Source organism: Phyllobates terribilis, unplaced genomic scaffold (genome assembly GCF_046119375.1).
Source record: "Phyllobates terribilis strain yellow unplaced genomic scaffold, ASM4611937v1 Scaffold_170__1_contigs__length_4071412, whole genome shotgun sequence".
Lineage (NCBI taxonomy): Eukaryota > Metazoa > Chordata > Amphibia > Anura > Dendrobatidae > Phyllobates > Phyllobates terribilis.
In genome coordinates, this window is record NW_027362930.1 from 1,468,389 (window position 1) to 1,492,634 (window position 24,246).

Here is a 24,246-nt window from a genome sequence, read left to right on the forward strand (position 1 = left end):
TTTCACACAGGTTATGCCATTGTATCAGATCATGATGTTATTGAAGCTGAGCCAATGCAGGCCAGCTGTTCAGCCCAGGAAGCTGAACTATTAGCTCTAATACGAGCATTACAGTTAGCAAAAGAAAAAACCGCTAATATTTTTACTGATATGCATATGGTATTGTACATGATTTTGGATGTATATGGAGAGCTAGAGGTTACATGACAGCTTCAGGTCAACCAGTAAAACATGGACAAATGATTAGACAAATCCTAGAATCAGCTGCCTCAACCAAACAAGTAGCAGTAATAAAAGTACCTGCACATGTAAGACTCGACACCGAGATAGCTAGGGGTAATGACCGAGCCGACAAGGCTGCTAAGCGAGCTGCAGTAAAACCTCTGACAACTGACCACACTATTAGTGCAGTATCAGAATTTGACTTAATTACACGGCTCAAAGAAGCCCACCAGCAGGTGAGTAGAGAAGAAAAAGAAGAGTGGCAGAAACAGGGGGCAGAAGAAAAAGAAGGACTATGGAGAAAAGGAGATGAGCTTTGTCTCCCCCGAGCGTGGTACCCTGTTGTGGTCAGTGAAGCCCACGGACCTACACATGTGTCTGCAAACGGTATGATACAGAGGGTCAGACAGAAGTGGTTAGCCCCAGGGTTCGGCCAGGTAGCTCGAGCAAAATGTGGTTCTTGTGAAATCTGTTTAGCCCACAATCCAGGACAGACTGTTAAGACCCCCCAGAAGCACCATGTAAGACCACTATATCCGTTCCAGAGACTTCAGATCGATTACATCCAGATGCCTAAGCATGGACACTATGAGTATGTACTGGTATGTGTGGACATGTTTTCGGGGTGGCCAGAGGCTTATCCAGTTCATACAGCCACGGCTAAAGTCACTGCAGTAAAAATAGCACATGAACTGGTACCCCGTTATGGTATCCCAGAAGTGATCGAGTCGGATAGAGGTACACATTTTACTGGAGAGATCTTTCAGAATGTAATGAAAATGTTGTGTATAAAAAGTGAACTACACACCCCTTACCACCCACAGAGTTCTGGTAAGGTTGAGAGAATGAATGGAACACTTAAGTTAAAAATACAGAAAGCCATGGCAGAAACACAGAAACCATGGACTGAGTGTCTCCCAATAGCATTGTATTCAGTCAGAAACACCCCCCAGGGAAAGAGCAAACTCACCCCCCATGAAATATTGTTTGGTAGAGTTGCCAATACAGGATTGTATTTCCCACAGACTTTAATGTTAGAAACTGAAAGCTTAACTGCTTATGTACAAAATTTATGTAAGCATGTGTCTAAAATACACTCTTTAGTGTTCTCTTCCATTCCAGATCCAGATTCCATTGAGGGAACGCACAAGCTGCAACCAGGAGACGAAGTCTACGTAAAAAGACATAACAGAAGAACGCTAGAACCCAGATTTGAGGGTCCATATCAGGTGTTATTGACAATTCCAACTGCAGTAAAATTGGAAGGAAAATCAGCATGGGTACATGCAAGCCATTGCAAAAAGAAATAGTGGTGATTGTACTTGTGTTAGCTATAACGATAGATCAGGGAGACCTGTGGGATAAACTAAGTTCCCCAAAACCTACAGATAATAAATTTATAAAACATCATGAGACATTGGTAAACGGGTTGCTCGATGGCGGACAGAAAATAGCAGACTGTTGGATTTGTACGCATTCTCCAATATCAGCCACGAGCATACCCTTCCTGGCCGTACCCATGACCCCTGAGGAAGTGTTTACATGGACTAATTGCTCAGACAAATTAGCAAATAACCAAACCGTTAATTCTAGATTATGGAACACCACTGTTGCCATCCCAGTTGTGGGGTGGGTGGGATTTCCCTGGTGGCAAGGTAATATGACCGGAAAAATAAACAACTTACAATATTTAGCGTTTAAAGGAGGTGTATGGGTTCCTAGAAATAAGACGGGACTAACAGACTTAGGGTTAATTCCTACAGAAAATATACAACTCAGTTTTAGTAGCACAGTATCTTCTTCTCAACCTTTTAAACCTGATATAGTAGAAAAATACATACACAATAATGGTTGGAAATATTCACAATTATTCCCCGATGGAAACAATGATACATGTTCAAAAATACCAGGTAATATATTATGTAATGAGTCAAGTGCATATGACCCAGGTACACCGACTTGTGAAAATCCAGATGCAGGATACTGTAGTCCATTAGGTCAAAAACCCCCTTGGTGTATACTTCAGAATGTATCTAAATTTTTAGATTTGGTACATAGGTTGGTGCTCCAACACTCTGCAATATGGGATCTGCCTGAAGGAACCTTCTGGATTTGTGGAAATGGAGCATACAAATGGCTCCCAGTAGGAATAAAAGGTACATGTACTCTAGGACGCTTAACACCGGCCACATTTATAGTTCAGAATCAGCAGGTAGATATGCAAGCAGTACCTAAACACACACTATACAAAAGAGCAGCCGACAACTCGCCTAGACCTTCAGGTAGGCCACATGTGGTCCAAATGGGAATTCCTAATAAAATATTCAGCACTTTCTTTGTGTATCCAATGTTGATGCAGATGTGGGATAAATTAGTTCAGGCCACCGACTATCTAGATGATCAGATATGGGATATTATGGATATACTTAATACTAGTATAGCTGTACAAAATCAACTTATAATTGTTACTAATCAACATACTGTAGTGTTAGACTACCTAACTGCGGCCCAGGGAGGAATGTGTCAAATTATTGGTCCAACCTGTTGTCATTACATAGATCCAAACAGTACAATGAGTATGAGGTTCAAGCTGGCAGATATACAACGATTACGGGATGAATATGACAGACACAATGACCAAAATAAAGATAGCTGGTGGTCAGACACCTTCTCCTTTCTCAACCCAAAGAACTGGTTTAAGGGTATTGGAGGTTGGGTGGCTGGAATTCTGCAAGGTATATTACAGATTGTGCTAATTATAGTAGTCATATATGTAGTGTTTAAAATAGGATTAAAAATTATTTTAATATGCATAAATAAGCTTTCTAACACGGACTCAAGAATATGAAAGAAAAGAACTCCCGGACCAGGTCTTCTACCAAAAGACCATAAGGAAGAATCAAAGGGGGGACTGAGAGGATGATAGGAGTTATTCTACACCCAAGACTACGATGTAAGACACAGATGAAGTTATTCTTCCCTTATCTGGACATTTGGACTGACGCCCAGAAACTAGATTGTAACTTGTTTTAGCTGTCTCAGCAACCTTCTACTAATTATCACTTTTCTGTTTATGAAACTTTCTTATCAACATTCCACTGTTATGAATCATCACTTCACTGCTTGTGAAACAAAGGCATTTTACTGCGCATGTCTGACAAAAAAAAAAAAAAAATGATTATTATTATAAATAAAGGGACAGCACCCATAGAGGGAGACGCGCTCAGGGGCTTCCCAGTACTTGATTATACACTACGTGTCTGTGTATTTCTTGTTACGGGGATACCCCGACTCCAACAAGGACCCTCCATGGCTGAATGATCCTAACACCGCCATAAGCAACAGTTTAACAGAATGCCACAGACTAATCAACCAAACTTTTTGGGTTGGGTTCTCTTTTATAGTCTGCAGGCATTAAATGAAAGAAGTCAGTGTTCCAGCAGAAGGAGACAACGTTTCAGAAAAGGCATTGTAGCAAACCAAAAAAGAAATTTTAAGCGCAGCAGAGTAACCAGCGCACATACCTGTTAGCTCAGGTGAGTTTAAAAGGCTGCTGTTGATAACAAGGGCATTTGCTAAATAGATGGTGTGTGTGCAACAATATACTGAAAGGTCAATTATATTGTGCAGCTTATCTCACCACCTGTAGTTATTTAGGTGAAAGCTCCAAAATGCTTGCCTAATATGTCTGTTTATCCAAAAGGAAGTAAAAAGGGAGAGCTAGAAAGATAGCATTGCATCACATTACATGGCAATGCAATGCACAGTTGCTGAAGTTGAACCAAAATGAGCTTGTAATCTGGCTTCTGCAACTTTGAACATGAAAAATCCAATGAGGAGAAGAAAAGCAAAGCCAAAGAGTCCATCCCAAAATCCGACAAACAAGCAAAATGAACAAAAAACATTGAATTCAATTCTTTCTGATTTTAGAAACTGCATTAAAGAAGGGGTGCACCGGTCCTGGAGATACTGCAATACCAGGTCAATGCGTGGAGTGGACAGAGCAAGCTCTTTTTCCATCTCCCTGTTCTAAAAATCCATTTAATATATGGTCCCCAGATAGGGGACGTATCAGATATTAAACTGATAAGAACAGATACTACACTTGATCTTAGCCAAAAGGCCGAGAAGCGATAACCAGAATTGGTTTCAAACTACGGAGCCACCCAAGGATCCTGAAAAGTCCATTTGTGGAGATGAGCTCCTGGACTCCCGTTAAGAAGACATGTTGTCAACCTCTAGATCCCTTACATGCCTGCACTTTTCGGCTTGCTGCTGCTGCAATCCACGCATTTTAGATCTGCATAACTCCACCTCTTTAAACACAGCACCTTCACCCCCTGCTGTTCCCACCCGCCTCAACACCGTTGGAAGGGAGGAGAACCAATTAAGGCGGGGGGTGGGGTGGAACGAGCAGCTGTCTACCCTTAGCAGGAGGGCTCCTGATTACATACCTCTCCTGCTGCTGCTGCTGCTGGCTGTCCAGCAGCAGACTGAAGGTGGCTGCTGCTGTGCACAGGTATATAAAGGCTCAGAGCCTATTATGACACGCGCAGCCAGCGTTCCATTGCCACATTCCATCTACTGCAGGCAGGATACCTGGCTGGCTGAATGTTGCTGAGAAGCTCACAGAGACCGCCATAAGCAACAGTTTAACAGAATGCCACAGACTAATCAACCAAACTTTTTGGGTTGGGTTCTCTTTTATAGTCTGCAGGCATTAAATTAAAGAAGTCAGTGTTCCAGCAGAAGGAGACAACGTTTCAGAAAAGGCATTGTAGCAAACCAAAAAAGAAATTTTAAGCGCAGCAGAGTAACCAGCGCACATACCTGTTAGCTCAGGTGAGTTTAAAAGGCTGCTGTTGATAACAAGGGCATTTGCTAAATAGATGGTGTGTGTGCAACAATATACTGAAAGGTCAATTATATTGTGCAGCTTATCTCACCACCTGTAGTTATTTAGGTGAAAGCTCCAAAATGCTTGCCTAATATGTCTGTTTATCCAAAAGGAAGTAAAAAGGGAGAGCTGGAAAGATAGCATTGCATCACATTACATGGCAATGCAATGCACAGTTGCTGAAGTTGAACCAAAATGAGCTTGTAATCTGGCTTCTGCAACTTTGAACATGAAAAATCCAATGAGGAGAAGAAAAGCAAAGCCAAAGAGTCCATCCCAAAATCCGACAAACAAGCAAAATGAACAAAAAACATTGAATTCAATTCTTTCTGATTTTAGAAACTGCATTAAAGAAGGGGTGCACCGGTCCTGGAGATACTGCAATACCAGGTCAATGCGTGGAGTGGACAGAGCAAGCTCTTTTTCCATCTCCCTGTTCTAAAAATCCATTTAATATATGGTCCCCAGATAGGGGACGTATCAGATATTAAACTGATAAGAACAGATCAGGTTTCAACATATTTTATTATGTGCGTAAAAGATGGTTTACAATCAAAAAACAGCAACACAAATACATTAATAAAACACAGAATTCCACCCATAAAAACCCCATATACGATTAGCATCCCTCCTCCCAATACATTTGACATCCCTCAAGTAATAAATATACATCTGACTAAAAGCAATTTTAAGACAATCCTTCACAGAAATAGCATCACGTTTAAAAAGTAAAATATTGCGTGCCTTCCAAAGGGCGTCTTTAAAACAGTTAATCATGCACCAACATATACAATACTGTTGAGGGGTCGGACATTTAAAAAGGCCATATAAAACATATTCATGGTTAAAATCTCTTAAACCGCAAGTCCATTTTAAAAGAATCCCAACTTTGTGCCAAAGTTCCTGTGCAAACGGGCAATTCCACATAAGGTGCAAGGTGGTTTCGTCATTAACACATGAGTCTCTGGGGCATTTTGCTCTGGCCACCAGGCCTCTCCTGTGTTGAAACTCTCTGGTGGGGAGGCACTGGTGGACCACCATCCATGCGATGTCCTTATGTCCATTTGCTAAAAATTTTCCGAAGACATTCTTCCAAACTTGCTTCGACCTCTCTTCTGAGAAATTTACTATGGGGGTCACATCTTCATTCCTCCTCAGAAAAGATAAAAGCTTCTTGCGGTCTTTAAAAATGTCCATATTAAAATCACCAAGGCTATAAAATCGAACAGTCTTTTCTAAGATTGCTTGGTGTTTGGGGGGGCATAGTAAAACAGGGGAATTCAACGACAACTTAAACCATCTTTTAAAAATCATCCCACAGGTATATTTTAAAAAATAACTTAGCGCACTATTACCATTAAAATGTTTGAAACAAAAGCAGAAATAATTTAAATACAAATAAATATGTAAGTCGGGGACATCCCTTCCGCCGTTCATTTTATTCTTCCTCATTATTTCTCGCCTTAATTTTTCCATTTTGGAGTTCCATAAAAACATAAAGATCATCCTAGTCATTTTTTTAATTAAAACATCAGAGGGGGGGTACACCATAGCTATATACAGTATGAGGGGTAACAACACTGATTTTATAATTAAAATTTTCCCCTCCATTGTTAGGGACCTCAAACCCCAAAATGATATTTTCTTTGACATTTTTTCTATGACATTCTCCCAGCTTTGAGTTCCCACATTCTCCTCGTTAAAAACAACTCCAAGAATTTTTACATTGTCTCGTTTTATAGTGAGCTGCGGGAGTTGGGCGGTGTCCCAGGATCCCAAAGTCAGACATTCAGATTTATTTAAATTAAGTTTAAACCCGGATGCCTGGGAAAAAAAATCAATGCGCAACACCGCCCTCCGGAGGGAAGCAGGGTCCACGCACACAACCGTCACGTCATCCATGTAGCCAAAGACTCTCACATCACTGCCACCTCCGCCAGGAACAGGAACCCCTCTAATCACTTTGTCTTTCCTTATTGCGCTCAGCAGGGGCTCCATGGCGCAGATGAACAGGATGGGCGACAAGGGGCATCCCTGCTTCACTCCGGACTCAAGGGGAACTCCATCTGTTAAAAAGCCATTAAGAGAAATTTGACTAAAACAATTTTTATATAAAATCTTAATACAATTTAAAAGCATATTAGGGATACCCATTCTTTTTAAAACTCTAAAAAGAAATCTATGAGAGACTCTATCGAAAGCTTTTTCAAAATCTAGGGCTAAAAGAGCTACATTTTGACCCCGGTCTCTGGAATACCAAATTACATCCCTTAATACGTTTAAAACCTCTGAAATACTTCTGCCTGGTACACTACAAACCTGCTCAGGCTGGATTAGTTTGGCAATGACATTCCTGAGCCGGTTTGCAACCACCTTAGCAAGTACCTTGTAATCGACGTTTAGGAGAGTTATGGGTCTCCTATTCGCTAGAGCACTGCGATCACCTTTTTTATATATCAAAGACACCACTCCTCTCCTCCACGAAAATGGCAACTGTTCACAAATAAAAACTTCTTTAAAAAGCATAAAAAGGTCCTCTTTTAAAATGTCCCAAAAAGTAAGATAAAATTCTACAGGTAGTCCATCACACCCAGGTGCTTTGCCCTTAGAGAAACTTTTAAAAACATAAAATAATTCCTATAAAACAATATCGCGTTCTAAAAACTCCTGGTCTGTAAAATTTAACTTAAAATCGAGATCATTAAGAGCATCAGATAAAAAGGACTCATCTATACACTTTTTACTAAAAAGATGCTTATAAAAGTTAAAAGTAGCATTCAACATTCCCTGCATAGATGTTTCACCCTCTAGATTTGTGATCACTTCTCTTTTATCCATGACTTTTTTGAAGAAGAAGCGAGAGCACTTCTCCCCCTCCTCCAAGTGCTGCACTCTAGAGTTAAAAATAATCTCTTTCCCCTTTGTGTCTATGCAGTTCTGAATTTCAGTTTTTAGGCTAGCAATATCATCTCCCACCTCCACCCCTAGCTCTTTGAATTTAAAAAGTGTTTGTAGTTTGGTGTTAAGATCACTAAAACATCTTTTTTTCTCTCTAGCTTTACGTCTCCCTGCTTTTATAAAAAACATTCTGACTTTTTTTTTCAAATTTTCCCACCAGGTTACCATAGGGGCATCAGAAGGTTTTTGTCGCCGCCAGGCTTGATAGGCTTTACAAAAGTCTTGTCGAATCAGAGGGTCCTCCAGCAGGTAAGTACTTAGACGCCAGAGGCCCCTGTTGACCCTCTGTTCATCCCGGTATTCTAGGTGCACCTCCAAGCCCTTATGGTCAGAAAATATATTTGATGTTAAAACACATTTTACAGGGTTAAAATCATCTGATAGGAAAATAAAATCGATCCTGGAGGACACCCCTCTTCCGGACCACGTATAACCAGGGTCCGTCGGCAGGAGTGACCTCCACGCATCGCATAATTTAAAATCAGTTAAAAAATCTTTCAATAGATGACATGACTTATCCAATTTGCGTAAAGGGTCACCCCCCGCTCGTTGTTCACTAGCACAAAGACAATTAAAATCACCCCCTACGATCAGGGGAGATGACCCAGTACAGTACAATGGCAATATCCCAAATAAATTAATTCTCTCTTGCTTATCAGGGGAAGCATAAACATTCATTACACGTAGGGTAAAACCATTAAATTTAAAATGCACTAAAACCACTCTGCCTGGTACTATTTCTGTGACAGTATTTATAGCAATATTTCTCCCACGACAGAGGAAGCCCACCCCCGCTGACTTGTTGTCATTGGAGCCAGACCAGATGGAGGGCCCCAGTCTCCAATCTATCTTGATGTCATTATAATTTAGTGCATGTTGTATCCCGCATTCCTGTAATAAACATATGTCAAAGTCAGTGGTTTCTAAGTACTTAAATAGAGCAGCCCTACGAACTGGGCTCTTTAATGACCTCACATTCAGTGAGACAAGTCTTAATGTGGGCATTCATAGGTCAGGGTGGTGGATCTTCCATGAGGACACCTGACTCAAAGCCCTGTATGCCAAATTGCTCCAGGACATCCGGGCTAGAGGACCCAAATGACTCGATATTCTGTGAGCCGGCGGTTGCCCCCTCGTAGGTCACGGTTCCCAGCCACATTCCAGGAGACGCTGGGGCTTCGACATTCCATCTCTTTTTCGGGGCAGACTCCACTAGGTCACTGGTGCAGTCCTCCTCTTCCTCCACCTCCTCCAGGGGGAGAGACTGGTCCATCAGGATAAGATCACCAACACAGATTCCCTGATGTTCGCCACCTAGAAGCAAAGCCCCCTCATCTGGCTGGCTAATCGCCCTGGAAGATCCTGAGGCCATCGCTGCGTGGTCCCCTGTAGCCAACCGCACAGGGGCACCACCCTCCAGCCCAACAGGATCGGTATCGGGAACCATCGACACGGAGGATACCCTCCCAGAAGGAGGACCCCTCCGCTCCGGTCCATGCGAGGTCCGCCCATCGTTAAGGGACTTCGATGCAGGGGCCGCCCCAGAGGGGCCTCCGGCTCCCTGCTCCATCCCAGCCTTCTCGCCCTTCGAACCGCCCTCCGACGCCGGCCCGCCAGTGAAGACCGGCGGGCGCATCGGCTCAGCTGCAGAAGATGCAGCTTCTGCATAAGTCCTGGTCCTGGTCCTGTTGGGGCATCCTCGGAACATGTGCCCCGCCTCACCACAAAGATTGCATTTCCTCCCAGCGGGACAGTCCTTCATTAAATGTCCGTAACAGCTGCAATTATTGCAGCGGTCTACTTTCCTGCCCGTGCAGGACGTTTGGGTATGGCCCATTTGTCCACAGTTCCTGCAACATACCGGCATTCCAGGGTAAAATAAGTAGCCTCTGCTCTTACCGATCACAAATGTTGAGGGAGGGTGTAGCATTCCTCCCACTCCGCTTGGGTCCCTCTTTAGACGGGCCATGTACCTCCTCTTGCCGCACCAGAAGCCTACCGCGTTCTTCACAGTGCCCAGGTATCTCAGATCATCACAATAACGGATAAGGTAGGTCGAGATGTCTGCAGCCTCCACAAAGGGGTTCGGGAAATGCACCACGATAGGGATCTCGTCATAGGCATACAAGAGACAAAAGGTTAGTCCATCCAATTCATCTAAGTAGTTTTTCTCATTTACCTTTTGTACGAGTTGGTGACAGCATCCCTGGCTCTTGAAGGTGATGGTGTAAGTCCCCTTGTACTCATTGTCCTGGAAGCAGAATATGTCTTCCCGCCGAAACTCCAGAACTCCAAGCAGAATCCTATGGCAGATGTAGTCCAAGTTCTTCTCCGTCCTCGATCCTGCTCCAACTTCAATCCTCACGGTGTTCCGCATCCGGGCATCACCCGATGAATATGTGAGCGTTGCCGGCATCCTTCACTCAGGAACGTACCGACTCTTCTCTCTGAAAGGCGCAAGCCTTCATGGGATCCCTTCCCGTTGCTCCCGGACTAATCCTTCCTCCCAATAGCAGCAGGGGGGTTAAGTCCCTCCGAAGAGGAACGATCCCCCCAGGCCGAGAGAAAGGGTACCAAGAGCACCTCACAGGCAAGACCACACAGGTAAACCTGATAGATCGTGCCAAAAGGCCGAGAAGCGATAACCAGAATTGGTTTCAAACTACGGAGCCACCCAAGGATCCTGAAAAGTCCATTTGTGGAGATGAGCTCCTGGACTCCCGTTAAGAAGACATGTTGTCAACCTCTAGATCCCTTACATGCCTGCACTTTTCGGCTTGCTGCTGCTGCAATCCACGCGTTTTAGATCTGCATAACTCCACCTCTTTAAACACAGCACCTTCACCCCCTGCTGTTCCCACCCGCCTCAACACCGTTGGAAGGGAGGAGAACCAATTAAGGCGGGGGGTGGGGTGGAACGAGCAGCTGTCTACCCTTAGCAGGAGGGCTCCTGATTACATACCTCTCCTGCTGCTGCTGCTGGCTGTCCAGCAGCAGACTGAAGGTGGCTGCTGCTGTGCACAGGTATATAAAGACTCAGAGCCTATTATGACACGCGCAGCCAGCGTTCCATTGCCACATTCCATCTACTGCAGGCAGGATACCTGGCTGGCTGAATGTCGCTGAGAAGCTCACAGAGACCGCCATAAGCAACAGTTTAACAGAATGCCACAGACTAATCAACCAAACTTTTTGGGTTGGGTTCTCTTTTATAGTCTGCAGGCATTAAATGAAAGAAGTCAGTGTTCCAGCAGAAGGAGACAACGTTTCAGAAAAGGCATTGTAGCAAACCAAAAAAGAAATTTTAAGCGCAGCAGAGTAACCAGCGCACATACCTGTTAGCTCAGGTGAGTTTAAAAGGCTGCTGTTGATAACAAGGGCATTTGCTAAATAGATGGTGTGTGTGCAACAATATACTGAAAGGTCAATTATATTGTGCAGCTTATCTCACCACCTGTAGTTATTTAGGTGAAAGCTCCAAAATGCTTGCCTAATATGTCTGTTTATCCAAAAGGAAGTAAAAAGGGAGAGCTAGAAAGATAGCATTGCATCACATTACATGGCAATGCAATGCACAGTTGCTGAAGTTGAACCAAAATGAGCTTGTAATCTGGCTTCTGCAACTTTGAACATGAAAAATCCAATGAGGAGAAGAAAAGCAAAGCCAAAGAGTCCATCCCAAAATCCGACAAACAAGCAAAATGAACAAAAAACATTGAATTCAATTCTTTCTGATTTTAGAAACTGCATTAAAGAAGGGGTGCACCGGTCCTGGAGATACTGCAATACCAGGTCAATGCGTGGAGTGGACAGAGCAAGCTCTTTTTCCATCTCCCTGTTCTAAAAATCCATTTAATATATGGTCCCCAGATAGGGGACGTATCAGATATTAAACTGATAAGAACAGATACTACACTTGATCTTAGCCAAAAGGCCGAGAAGCGATAACCAGAATTGGTTTCAAACTACGGAGCCACCCAAGGATCCTGAAAAGTCCATTTGTGGAGATGAGCTCCTGGACTCCCGTTAAGAAGACATGTTGTCAACCTCTAGATCCCTTACATGCCTGCACTTTTCGGCTTGCTGCTGCTGCAATCCACGCGTTTTAGATCTGCATAACTCCACCTCTTTAAACACAGCACCTTCACCCCCTGCTGTTCCCACCCGCCTCAACACCGTTGGAAGGGAGGAGAACCAATTAAGGCGGGGGGTGGGGTGGAACGAGCAGCTGTCTACCCTTAGCAGGAGGGCTCCTGATTACATACCTCTCCTGCTGCTGCTGCTGCTGGCTGTCCAGCAGCAGACTGAAGGTGGCTGCTGCTGTGCACAGGTATATAAAGGCTCAGAGCCTATTATGACACGCGCAGCCAGCGTTCCATTGCCACATTCCATCTACTGCAGGCAGGATACCTGGCTGGCTGAATGTCGCTGAGAAGCTCACAGAGACCGCCATAAGCAACAGTTTAACAGAATGCCACAGACTAATCAACCAAACTTTTTGGGTTGGGTTCTCTTTTATAGTCTGCAGGCATTAAATGAAAGAAGTCAGTGTTCCAGCAGAAGGAGACAACGTTTCAGAAAAGGCATTGTAGCAAACCAAAAAAGAAATTTTAAGCGCAGCAGAGTAACCAGCGCACATACCTGTTAGCTCAGGTGAGTTTAAAAGGCTGCTGTTGATAACAAGGGCATTTGCTAAATAGATGGTGTGTGTGCAACAATATACTGAAAGGTCAATTATATTGTGCAGCTTATCTCACCACCTGTAGTTATTTAGGTGAAAGCTCCAAAATGCTTGCCTAATATGTCTGTTTATCCAAAAGGAAGTAAAAAGGGAGAGCTAGAAAGATAGCATTGCATCACATTACATGGCAATGCAATGCACAGTTGCTGAAGTTGAACCAAAATGAGCTTGTAATCTGGCTTCTGCAACTTTGAACATGAAAAATCCAATGAGGAGAAGAAAAGCAAAGCCAAAGAGTCCATCCCAAAATCCGACAAACAAGCAAAATGAACAAAAAACATTGAATTCAATTCTTTCTGATTTTAGAAACTGCATTAAAGAAGGGGTGCACCGGTCCTGGAGATACTGCAATACCAGGTCAATGCGTGGAGTGGACAGAGCAAGCTCTTTTTCCATCTCCCTGTTCTAAAAATCCATTTAATATATGGTCCCCAGATAGGGGACGTATCAGATATTAAACTGATAAGAACAGATTTTTTTTTTTTTTAAAACCACTCAGGTTTAGATATAAGCAAACAGTTAACCAGACTTCGTCATAAGTTATACTGCCACTTCATAAGCATCATTGTGGTTTCTTTATTAAAGTATTATTCAACAAAAATACAAACAAGTAATCCTATGCCAGAGACATTTCCAGAAAAAATATCAACGGTATTTAACCATATCCTGCCACTTAAGGTATTTCCACACACCTTCAGAATCTGTTCCACCACCACCACCTTCTCTTGTATCCCACAAATAGATTACATATAGTCTTGCTAAGATCAACCTAATACAATCATTTACTGTTAAATTTACTCTTTTAAACACACACAAATTTCTCACATCCCACAAGCTCTCCTGCACACACACCATAATAAACCACATCATCCTTTCTAGGCCACGACGACTAGCACCAAAACCAAACATAGTCACTCTCCAATCAATAAACTTCACACCAGCAACCCCTTTACACAGTCCACCCACACCTTTCCACACATCATACGCAAAATTACAATCCCACATAAGGTGCCTCACCGTCTCATTCGCTCCACAACCATCCCTTGGACATACTGCAGATCTTATGAGATCTCTTTTCTTCTGAAAATCCCTCACTGGCAAAATATTATGAAGGCCCATCCATACTATATCTCGCTGTCTATTCGACACACCTTGAATGCTTAACTTCTTCCATACCCGCGCAACTTCCATAGAACGCAATCCCACCACATTACTCTCACACTCATTCACACACATCTTCCCCATCACCTTCTTAACCAACATAAAGTCTTTCATTGCAACTGCTAACAAATCATTCTTCCTCACAAACTTCTCAATCAAACCATACCACTCAGGACACTTAAAAGCAACAGGCACATTCTTATCACGCTTCACCCAATTCAGACCATACAGCATCCATCCAGCCAAATACTTACACATAAATGCCCCTTTATTATTCTTCCCAATCAAAATGACCGTAGTCTTAATAAAATGCAATGTTAGAAACACTTCAATATTCGGAAACTTTAGTCCCCCATACAAATATTGCTTAAACAAAATCTCTCTCTTAAGTCTTTCCATCCTACTGCCCCAAAAAAACACAAAAATTAGTTTCTCCACTTTTTTAATTTTCCTATAGGGCACTGGAAAAATACAAGAAACATAAAGCAAAATAGGGAGAATAACAGCCTTAATAATAAGAACCTTCCCTACCAAAGACAAAGAACGTAACTTCCAAAAATTCATCTTCCGCACAATCCGCTCACCACATTCATCCCAACTCTCATAACCTTTCAAATCATCATTAAAAAAAACTCCCAACACTTTAATTGCACCATCCACACCAGCCACACCATCCATCTTAATCCTATTGTCACCAAAACATTTAAACATGCATTTGTTCCAATTCACACGAAACGCTGACGCGCCACAAAAAAAATTCAACAACAATTTTACTCTCTCCATAGAGGCCACACTCTCACTCACCACTACTACATCATCCATATATCCTAAGACTTTCACAGTCATTCCACCACTCCCTGGCACTAACAAACCACGCACCACTTTCTCTTTCCGAATCATACACAGCAGTGGCTCAATCACACACACAAATAATACCGGTGACATGGGACAACCTTGCCTCACACCAGACCTAATACACACTTTCTCACTCAAAAACCCATTCACCAGAAATTCACTCATCACCTCCCCATACAATCCTCTCACGGCACGCACAAATTTCTCCGGAAAACCCATTCTACGCAAAACCTCAAATAGAAACACATGAGACACGCGATCAAACGCCTTTTCAAAGTCAACAGCCATCACCATACACTTCTGCTTTCTTACTTTACAATCCCACAACACATCTCTTAAAAGACACAGATTATCCGTCATACATCTACCAGGCACTGCACACACTTGATCTTTACCAATCACATCAGCTACAACCACACGCATCCGACACGCCAAAATTTTACTGAATACCTTGTAATCGGCGTTCAGAAGCGTAATTGGCCTCCAATTACTCAAACACCTTTTATCCCCTTTCTTATGGATTAAGACCACCACTCCCTCCTTCATTGAACCCGCAAGCATCCCATTCTCCCACATAAACTGACACACTTCCACTAAATCCATACCCATCACTTCCCACATCATAACATATAGCTCCACAGGCAAACCATCCTTCCCAGGCGTCACATTTTTCCTTGCACCAAACACCGCTTTCTTAACTTCCTCCTCAATCACTGCCTCACATAGACCAGAACATCCATCCTTATCCACCTTACAATCCAAAGTCTTAAGCACTTCTTCTTTCAAACTCTCATCCACCCACTTCCTGCCAAACAACTCAGCATAAAACGTGACCACTTCCTTCATTACATCCTCCCCACTCACACAAACACCATCCACATCAAAAATCTCCTCCATACCCTCCTTCTTACCATTTATTTTTTTAAAGAAATATCTTGAACACTTTCCATCTTTATCAAGATGGACCACCTTTGACCTAAAAATTATTTCCCTTCCCTTCCTCTCCAAAGTCCTCTTCAAATCCTCTCTCGCACTTCTTAACAAATCATCCACATCCACACCACACATCCTCATTTTCTCTAGCCATTCCACTCTCATCATTAAATCTTTATATTGACTCCTAACCATGGTAGCCTTTTTATAGCCCCATCGACGAAAAAACTTTTGCACTTCATACTTCATCCAATCCCACCACACCAACACACTTTCAAACTTACTCTTTTGAGATTTACACCAACTATATTTTTTCTTAAAATCATTCACAATTCTCTCATCCTCAAGCAAACTCACATTCAATTTGCACACACCTCTCCCATGCACCCGCCTTAAATCCCCTCTAAAACCACCTTTCAGGCACACATGGTCCGAAAAAGGAACTGAAAATTGAGAAAAACCATCACATATTATATTTTTAGAAAAAAACATCCTATCAATCCTAGATGTTATCCCACCCCTGTCAGCTTTATAGGTTGGTGGTGGTGGCTTCCCCAAATAAACCTCAGCAGCATCAAAAAAGAAAAAATCAGAAATAATGTTTGCCAATTTTTTTCCTGAGGCATCAACTTTCCCCTCAGTTACACAGTTAAAATCACCTGTTACTATCACAGGGATCCTACCAGGTAATTCTAAACATAATTTATCTAATAAACTTAACCTGTCTTCTTTTTTTGTAGGACCATAAATATTTATAATTTTAACTTTCCACCCCCTCCCACACACAACTGCAGAGATGCAACGACCCACCTCTATTACCTTATAATATTCAAAAACAAAATTTCTATTATTTAATACTATCCCAACTCCATCATTTTTATTCCCACTAGAGCCAGACCAGATATGCTGGCCATATGGCCAATCAGCGTCTTCCAGGGGTTCTTCTATACCACACTCCTGTAGACACATAATATCAAAAGAATGGTTATGTAAGAAGTCCAGAATCACAGATCTTCTAACTCTAGACTTTAAAAGTCTTACATTAAGGGACGCAATGTCCCAATTTGGTTTAGAGACAATTCTTTGGCTCAAAAACCAGAAACACCAGTCTCAGCAAAAAAACATGCCTTCCTTATCCTTTGTCATCCGGCGAACTCCCACTTAGCTGAAAGATAGTGGACTCCAAATTCTCCTCCAGGTAAGCCGTTGACGCAGGAGAAAGAGAAACCACTGGGTAATCCCGCTCACTCACCGGACTTGCCACGCATTGGCTACTTGATGGTTCAGACAACCGGGCCCTTTTATTCTTAGCGCGGTCCGGTTCCTCAGAAGACCTCACCCCAGTCTCAGTGAAGTCTCCTTGACCTCCAGCTCCCTCTTCATCCATACTTTCACTGCTCCAACTGAGAGCCGGGTCCCCTGGGATTTCCAAGGCTCCCTCACGTTCTTCACAAAAGGAGTCAATGAAACCCCCCTGATAGGAAGAAATGTCCATCTCAGCTGCCAGAACCTCTTCCACTCTCCCGGGCTCCACCAGTAGGTCAGCAGACGCCCTCACTGGAGCAGTCTCCACACGCTGTTCCACTACCTTCACCCTGGAAGAAACTGCGGCCTCAGGTGCCACACTCTTAGGCCTCGGAGAGTTCGAGACCACCTCAGAGTATGCCCTTGCCTTGCCCTCGTTCGCACGACGAGTACAATCCTTAAAGGCATGCCCCTCCATACCACAAGCATTGCAAACAATTGGATTGGTACAGTCCTTAGCAACATGCCCACTTTGGTTGCACTTGGAGCAAACAGGCACAGCAGTACAAACCTCTTGTAAGTGTCCGTACTTCTTACATTTCCTGCAAAAAACTGGGGCCTCAGGAAAGAAGAGAATACCCCTATCTCTCCCGATAGAGAAACTTTGGGGAGGGTAATGAACACCTCCAGGCTCCGAAGAACTTTCCCCAAATCTGACAAAATATCTGTATTTGCCAGTCCATAAGTTCTCCTCGTTCATGATTTTGTGACTGTTGCTCACAAAGTCACAATGCCTCTTAAGAAAAGTCGCAATGTCATGTTCGTGCACAAAGGGATTATACATAAATATGACTAGGGGAACATCACCTTTGGAGTACAAGACTGTAAAAGTCAAACCATGCAAGGTTGGATTCTTCTCCTGCTCCCTCAACTTCTTATACAGGTTCCGGCAAGCCGCCATAGATTGTAGCACCAAGACATACCGTCCTTCTTTCCGGGATTCCTGCAGGCAGACGATGTTTTCTCTTGTCACTTCCAGGATTTTGAAGATCACCTCGTGCACCATATACGACAGATTGAAACGCTCTCTGACAGCAGCATCAACTTCAATGCGGAATGCATTGCGAACCCGATTGTCATCGGTCCCAGCATAGCGTATCTTCACGCCCATTATGATCACTCTCTCGTTCCTCCTCGTTCTCCCCCTAAAGCAGCAACCGGCTTAAGCCATCAAGATGGCGATGCCGGAAGGCCAAGGGAAAACACTCAAGGACCCCAGACAAGACACTTGGTCTTAGCCAAAAGGCCGAGAAGCGATAACCAGAATTGGTTTCAAACTACGGAGCCACCCAAGGATCCTGAAAAGTCCATTTGTGGAGATGAGCTCCTGGACTCCCGTTAAGAAGACATGTTGTCAACCTCTAGATCCCTTACATGCCTGCACTTTTCGGCTTGCTGCTGCTGCAATCCACGCGTTTTAGATCTGCATAACTCCACCTCTTTAAACATAGCACCTTCACCCCCTGCTGTTCCCACCCGCCTCAACACCGTTGGAAGGGAGGAGAACCAATTAAGGCGGGGGGTGGGGTGGAACGAGCAGCTGTCTACCCTTAGCAGGAGGGCTCCTGATTACATACCTCTCCTGCTGCTGCTGCTGCTGGCTGTCCAGCAGCAGACTGAAGGTGGCTGCTGCTGTGCACAGGTATATAAAGGCTCAGAGCCTATTATGACACGCGCAGCCAGCGTTCCATTGCCACATTCCATCTACTGCAGGCAGGATACCTGGCTGGCTGAATGTCGCTGAGAAGCTCACAGAGACCGCCATAAGCAACAGTTTAACAGAATGCCACAGACTAATCAACCAAACTTTTTGGGTTGGGTTCTCTTTTATAGTCTGCAGGCATTAAATGAAAGAAGTCAGTGTTCCAGCAGAAGGAGACAACGTTTCAGAAAAGGCATTGTAGCAAACCAAAAAAGAAATTTTAAGCGCAGCAGAGTAACCAGCGCACATACCTGTTAGCTCAGGTGAGTTTAAAAGGCTGCTGTTGATAACAAGGGCATTTGCTAAATAGATGGTGTGTGTGCAACAATATACTGAAAGGTCAATTATATTGTGCAGCTTATCTCACCACCTGTAGTTATTTAGGTGAAAGCTCCAAAATGCTTGCCTAATATGTCTGTTTATCCAAAAGGAAGTAAAAAGGGAGAGCTAGAAAGATAGCATTGCATCACATTACATGGCAATGCAATGCACAGTTGCTGAAGTTGAACCAAAATGAGCTTGTAATCTGGCTTCTGCAACTTTGAACATGAAAAATCCAATGAGGAGAAGAAAAGCAAAGCCAAAGAGTCCATCCCAAAATCCGACAAACAAGCAAAATGAACAAAAAACATTGAATTCAATTCTTTCTGATTTTAGAAACTGCATTAAAGAAGGGGTGCACCGGTCCTGGAGATACTGCAATACCAGGTCAATGCGTGGAGTGGACAGAGCAAGCTCTTTTTCCATCTCCCTGTTCTAAAAATCCATTTAATATATGGTCCCCAGATAGGGGACGTATCAGATATTAAACTGATAAGAACAGATACTACACTTGATCTTAGCCAAAAGGCCGAGAAGCGATAACCAGAATTGGTTTCAAACTACGGAGCCACCCAAGGATCCTGAAAAGTCCATTTGTGGAGATGAGCTCCTGGACTCCCGTTAAGAAGACATGTTGTCAACCTCTAGATCCCTTACATGCCTGCACTTTTCGGCTTGCTGCTGCTGCAATCCACGCGTTTTAGATCTGCATAACTCCACCTCTTTAAACACAGCACCTTCACCCCCTGCTGTTCCCACCCGCCTCAACACCGTTGGAAGGGAGGAGAACCAATTAAGGCGGGGGGTGGGGTGGAACGAGCAGCTGTCTACCCTTAGCAGGAGGGCTCCTGATTACATACCTCTCCTGCTGCTGCTGCTGCTGGCTGTCCAGCAGCAGACTGAAGGTGGCTGCTGCTGTGCACAGGTATATAAAGGCTCAGAGCCTATTTTGACACGCGCAGCCAGCGTTCCATTGCCACATTCCATCTACTGCAGGCAGGATACCTGGCTGGCTGAATGTCGCTGAGAAGCTCACAGAGACCGCCATAAGCAACAGTTTAACAGAATGCCACAGACTAATCAACCAAACTTTTTGGGTTGGGTTCTCTTTTATAGTCTGCAGGCATTAAATGAAAGAAGTCAGTGTTCCAGCAGAAGGAAACAACGTTTCAGAAAAGGCATTGTAGCAAACCAAAAAAGAAATTTTAAGCGCAGCAGAGTAACCAGCGCACATACCTGTTAGCTCAGGTGAGTTTAAAAGGCTGCTGTTGATAACAAGGGCATTTGCTAAATAGATGGTGTGTGTGCAACAATATACTGAAAGGTCAATTATATTGTGCAGCTTATCTCACCACCTGTAGTTATTTAGGTGAAAGCTCCAAAATGCTTGCCTAATATGTCTGTTTATCCAAAAGGAAGTAAAAAGGGAGAGCTAGAAAGATAGCATTGCATCACATTACATGGCAATGCAATGCACAGTTGCTGAAGTTGAACCAAAATGAGCTTGTAATCTGGCTTCTGCAACTTTGAACATGAAAAATCCAATGAGGAGAAGAAAAGCAAAGCCAAAGAGTCCATCCCAAAATCCGACAAACAAGCAAAATGAACAAAAAACATTGAATTCAATTCTTTCTGATTTTAGAAACTGCATTAAAGAAGGGGTGCACCGGTCCTGGAGATACTGCAATACCAGGTCAATGCGTGGAGTGGACAGAGCAAGCTCTTTTTCCATCTCCCTGTTCTAAAAATCCATTTAATATATGGTCCCCAGATAGGGGACGTATCAGATATTAAACTGATAAGAACAGATACTACACTTGATCTTAGCCAAAAGGCCGAGAAGCGATAACCAGAATTGGTTTCAAACTACGGAGCCACCCAAGGATCCTGAAAAGTCCATTTGTGGAGATGAGCTCCTGGACTCCCGTTAAGAAGACATGTTGTCAACCTCTAGATCCCTTACATGCCTGCACTTTTCGGCTTGCTGCTGCTGCAATCCACGCGTTTTAGATCTGCATAACTCCACCTCTTTAAACACAGCACCTTCACCCCCTGCTGTTCCCACCCGCCTCAACACCGTTGGAAGGGAGGAGAACCAATTAAGGCGGGGGGTGAGGTGGAACGAGCAGCTGTCTACCCTTAGCAGGAGGGCTCCTGATTACATACCTCTCCTGCTGCTGCTGCTGCTGCTGGCTGTCCAGCAGCAGACTGAAAGTGGCTGCTGCTGTGCACAGGTATATAAAGGCTCAGAGCCTATTATGACACGCGCAGCCAGCGTTCCATTGCCACATTCCATCTACTGCAGGCAGGATACCTGGCTGGCTGAATGTCGCTGAGAAGCTCACAGAGACCGCCATAAGCAACAGTTTAACAGAATGCCACAGACTAATCAACCAAACTTTTTGGGTTGGGTTCTCTTTTATAGTCTGCAGGCATTAAATGAAAGAAGTCAGTGTTCCAGCAGAAGGAGACAACGTTTCAGAAAAGGCATTGTAGCAAACCAAAAAAGAAATTTTAAGCGCAGCAGAGAAACCAGCGCACATACCTGTTAGCTCAGGTGAGTTTAAAAGGCTGCTGTTGATAACAAGGGCATTTGCTAAATAGATGGTGTGTGTGCAACAATATACTGAAAGGTCAATTATATTGTGCAGCTTATCTCACCACCTGTAGTTATTTAGGTGAAAGCTCCAAAATGCTTGCCTAATATGTCTGTTTATCCAAAAGGAAGTAAAAAGGGAGAGCTAGAAAGATAGCATTGCATCACATTACATGGCAATGCAATGCACAGTTGCTGAAGTTGAACCAAAATGAGCTTGTAATCTGGCTTCTGCAACTTTGAACATGAAAAATCCAATGAGGAGAAGAAAAGCAAAGCCAAAGAGTCCATCCCAAAATCCGACAAACAAGCAAAATGAACAAAAAACATTGAATTCAATTCTTTCTGATTTTAGAAACTGCATTAAAGAAGGGGTGCACCGGTCCTGGAGATACTGCAATACCAGGTCAATGCGTGGAGTGGACAGAGCAAGCTCTTTTTCCATCTCCCTGTTCTAAAAATCCATTTAATATATGGTCCCCAGATAGGGGACGTATCAGATATTAAACTGATAAGAACAGATACTACACTTGATCTTAGCCAAAAGGCCGAGAAGCGATAACCAGAATTGGTTTCAAACTACGGAGCCACCCAAGGATCCTGAAAAGTCCATTTGTGGAGATGAGCTCCTGGACTCCCGTTAAGAAGACATGTTGTCAACCTCTAGATCCCTTACATGCCTGCACTTTTCGGCTTGCTGCTGCTGCAATCCACGCGTTTTAGATCTGCATAACTCCACCTCTTTAAACACAGCACCTTCACCCCCTGCTGTTCCCACCCGCCTCAACACCGTTGGAAGGGAGGAGAACCAATTAAGGCGGGGGGTGGGGTGGAACGAGCAGCTGTCTACCCTTAGCAGGAGGGCTCCTGATTACATACCTCTCCTGCTGCTGCTGCTGCTGGCTGTCCAGCAGCAGACTGAAGGTGGCTGCTGCTGTGCACAGGTATATAAAGGCTCAGAGCCTATTATGACACGCGCAGCCAGCGTTCCATTGCCACATTCCATCTACTGCAGGCAGGATACCTGGCTGGCTGAATGTCGCTGAGAAGCTCACAGAGACCGCCATAAGCAACAGTTTAACAGAATGCCACAGACTAATCAACCAAACTTTTTGGGTTGGGTTCTCTTTTATAGTCTGCAGGCATTAAATGAAAGAAGTCAGTGTCCCAGCAGAAGGAGACAACGTTTCAGAAAAGGCATTGTAGCAAACCAAAAAAGAAATTTTAAGCGCAGCAGAGTAACCAGCGCACATACCTGTTAGCTCAGGTGAGTTTAAAAGGCTGCTGTTGATAACAAGGGCATTTGCTAAATAGATGGTGTGTGTGCAACAATATACTGAAAGGTCAATTATATTGTGCAGCTTATCTCACCACCTGTAGTTATTTAGGTGAAAGCTCCAAAATGCTTGCCTAATATGTCTGTTTATCCAAAAGGAAGTAAAAAGGGAGAGCTAGAAAGATAGCATTGCATCACATTACATGGCAATGCAATGCACAGTTGCTGAAGTTGAACCAAAATGAGCTTGTAATCTGGCTTCTGCAACTTTGAACATGAAAAATCCAATGAGGAGAAGAAAAGCAAAGCCAAAGAGTCCATCCCAAAATCCGACAAACAAGCAAAATGAACAAAAAACATTGAATTCAATTCTTTCTGATTTTAGAAACTGCATTAAAGAAGGGGTGCACCGGTCCTGGAGATACTGCAATACCAGGTCAATGCGTGGAGTGGACAGAGCAAGCTCTTTTTCCATCTCCCTGTTCTAAAAATCCATTTAATATATGGTCCCCAGATAGGGGACGTATCAGATATTAAACTGATAAGAACAGATACTACACTTGATCTTAGCCAAAAGGCCGAGAAGCGATAACCAGAATTGGTTTCAAACTACGGAGCCACCCAAGGATCCTGAAAAGTCCATTTGTGGAGATGAGCTCCTGGACTCCCGTTAAGAAGACATGTTGTCAACCTCTAGATCCCTTACATGCCTGCACTTTTCGGCTTGCTGCTGCTGCAATCCACGCGTTTTAGATCTGCATAACTCCACCTCTTTAAACACAGCACCTTCACCCCCTGCTGTTCCCACCCGCCTCAACACCGTTGGAAGGGAGGAGAACCAATTAAGGCGGGGGGTGGGGTGGAACGAGCAGCTGTCTACCCTTAGCAGGAGGGCTCCTGATTACATACCTCTCCTGCTGCTGCTGCTGCTGGCTGTCCAGCAGCAGACTGAAGGTGGCTGCTGCTGTGCACAGGTATATAAAGGCTCAGAGCCTATTATGACACGCGCAGCCAGCGTTCCATTGCCACATTCCATCTACTGCAGGCAGGATACCTGGCTGGCTGAATGTCGCTGAGAAGCTCACAGAGACCGCCATAAGCAACAGTTTAACAGAATGCCACAGACTAATCAACCAAACTTTTTGGGTTGGGTTCTCTTTTATAGTCTGCAGGCATTAAATGAAAGAAGTCAGTGTTCCAGCAGAAGGAGACAACGTTTCAGAAAAGGCATTGTAGCAAACCAAAAAAGAAATTTTAAGCGCAGCAGAGTAACCAGCGC

General features: G+C 43.7%; 8 non-coding genes across 8 annotated transcripts; all 8 read right to left on the reverse strand.

The window, feature by feature from the left end:
- Nucleotides 1-4,166: 4,166 nt before the first annotated feature.
- Nucleotides 4,167-4,357, reverse strand: LOC141212290 (U2 spliceosomal RNA). The gene has a single exon (XR_012282102.1). It is a non-coding gene; the product is annotated as a U2 spliceosomal RNA (small nuclear RNA).
- A 1,115-nt stretch (nt 4,358-5,472) lies between these two features.
- On the reverse strand, nt 5,473-5,662 carry LOC141211710 (U2 spliceosomal RNA). The gene has a single exon (XR_012281651.1). It is a non-coding gene; the product is annotated as a U2 spliceosomal RNA (small nuclear RNA).
- A 6,170-nt stretch (nt 5,663-11,832) lies between these two features.
- On the reverse strand, nt 11,833-12,023 carry LOC141212291 (U2 spliceosomal RNA). The gene has a single exon (XR_012282103.1). It is a non-coding gene; the product is annotated as a U2 spliceosomal RNA (small nuclear RNA).
- Nucleotides 12,024-13,138: 1,115 nt separating this feature from the next.
- On the reverse strand, nt 13,139-13,327 carry LOC141211631 (U2 spliceosomal RNA). Its single transcript, XR_012281598.1, has one exon. It is a non-coding gene; the product is annotated as a U2 spliceosomal RNA (small nuclear RNA).
- A 6,118-nt stretch (nt 13,328-19,445) lies between these two features.
- On the reverse strand, nt 19,446-19,636 carry LOC141212293 (U2 spliceosomal RNA). The gene has a single exon (XR_012282105.1). It is a non-coding gene; the product is annotated as a U2 spliceosomal RNA (small nuclear RNA).
- Nucleotides 19,637-20,751: 1,115 nt separating this feature from the next.
- On the reverse strand, nt 20,752-20,942 carry LOC141212294 (U2 spliceosomal RNA). Its single transcript, XR_012282106.1, has one exon. It is a non-coding gene; the product is annotated as a U2 spliceosomal RNA (small nuclear RNA).
- Nucleotides 20,943-22,060: 1,118 nt separating this feature from the next.
- On the reverse strand, nt 22,061-22,251 carry LOC141212296 (U2 spliceosomal RNA). The gene has a single exon (XR_012282107.1). It is a non-coding gene; the product is annotated as a U2 spliceosomal RNA (small nuclear RNA).
- A 1,115-nt stretch (nt 22,252-23,366) lies between these two features.
- Nucleotides 23,367-23,557, reverse strand: LOC141212297 (U2 spliceosomal RNA). Its single transcript, XR_012282108.1, has one exon. It is a non-coding gene; the product is annotated as a U2 spliceosomal RNA (small nuclear RNA).
- Between the last annotated feature and the right edge of the window lie 689 nt (nt 23,558-24,246).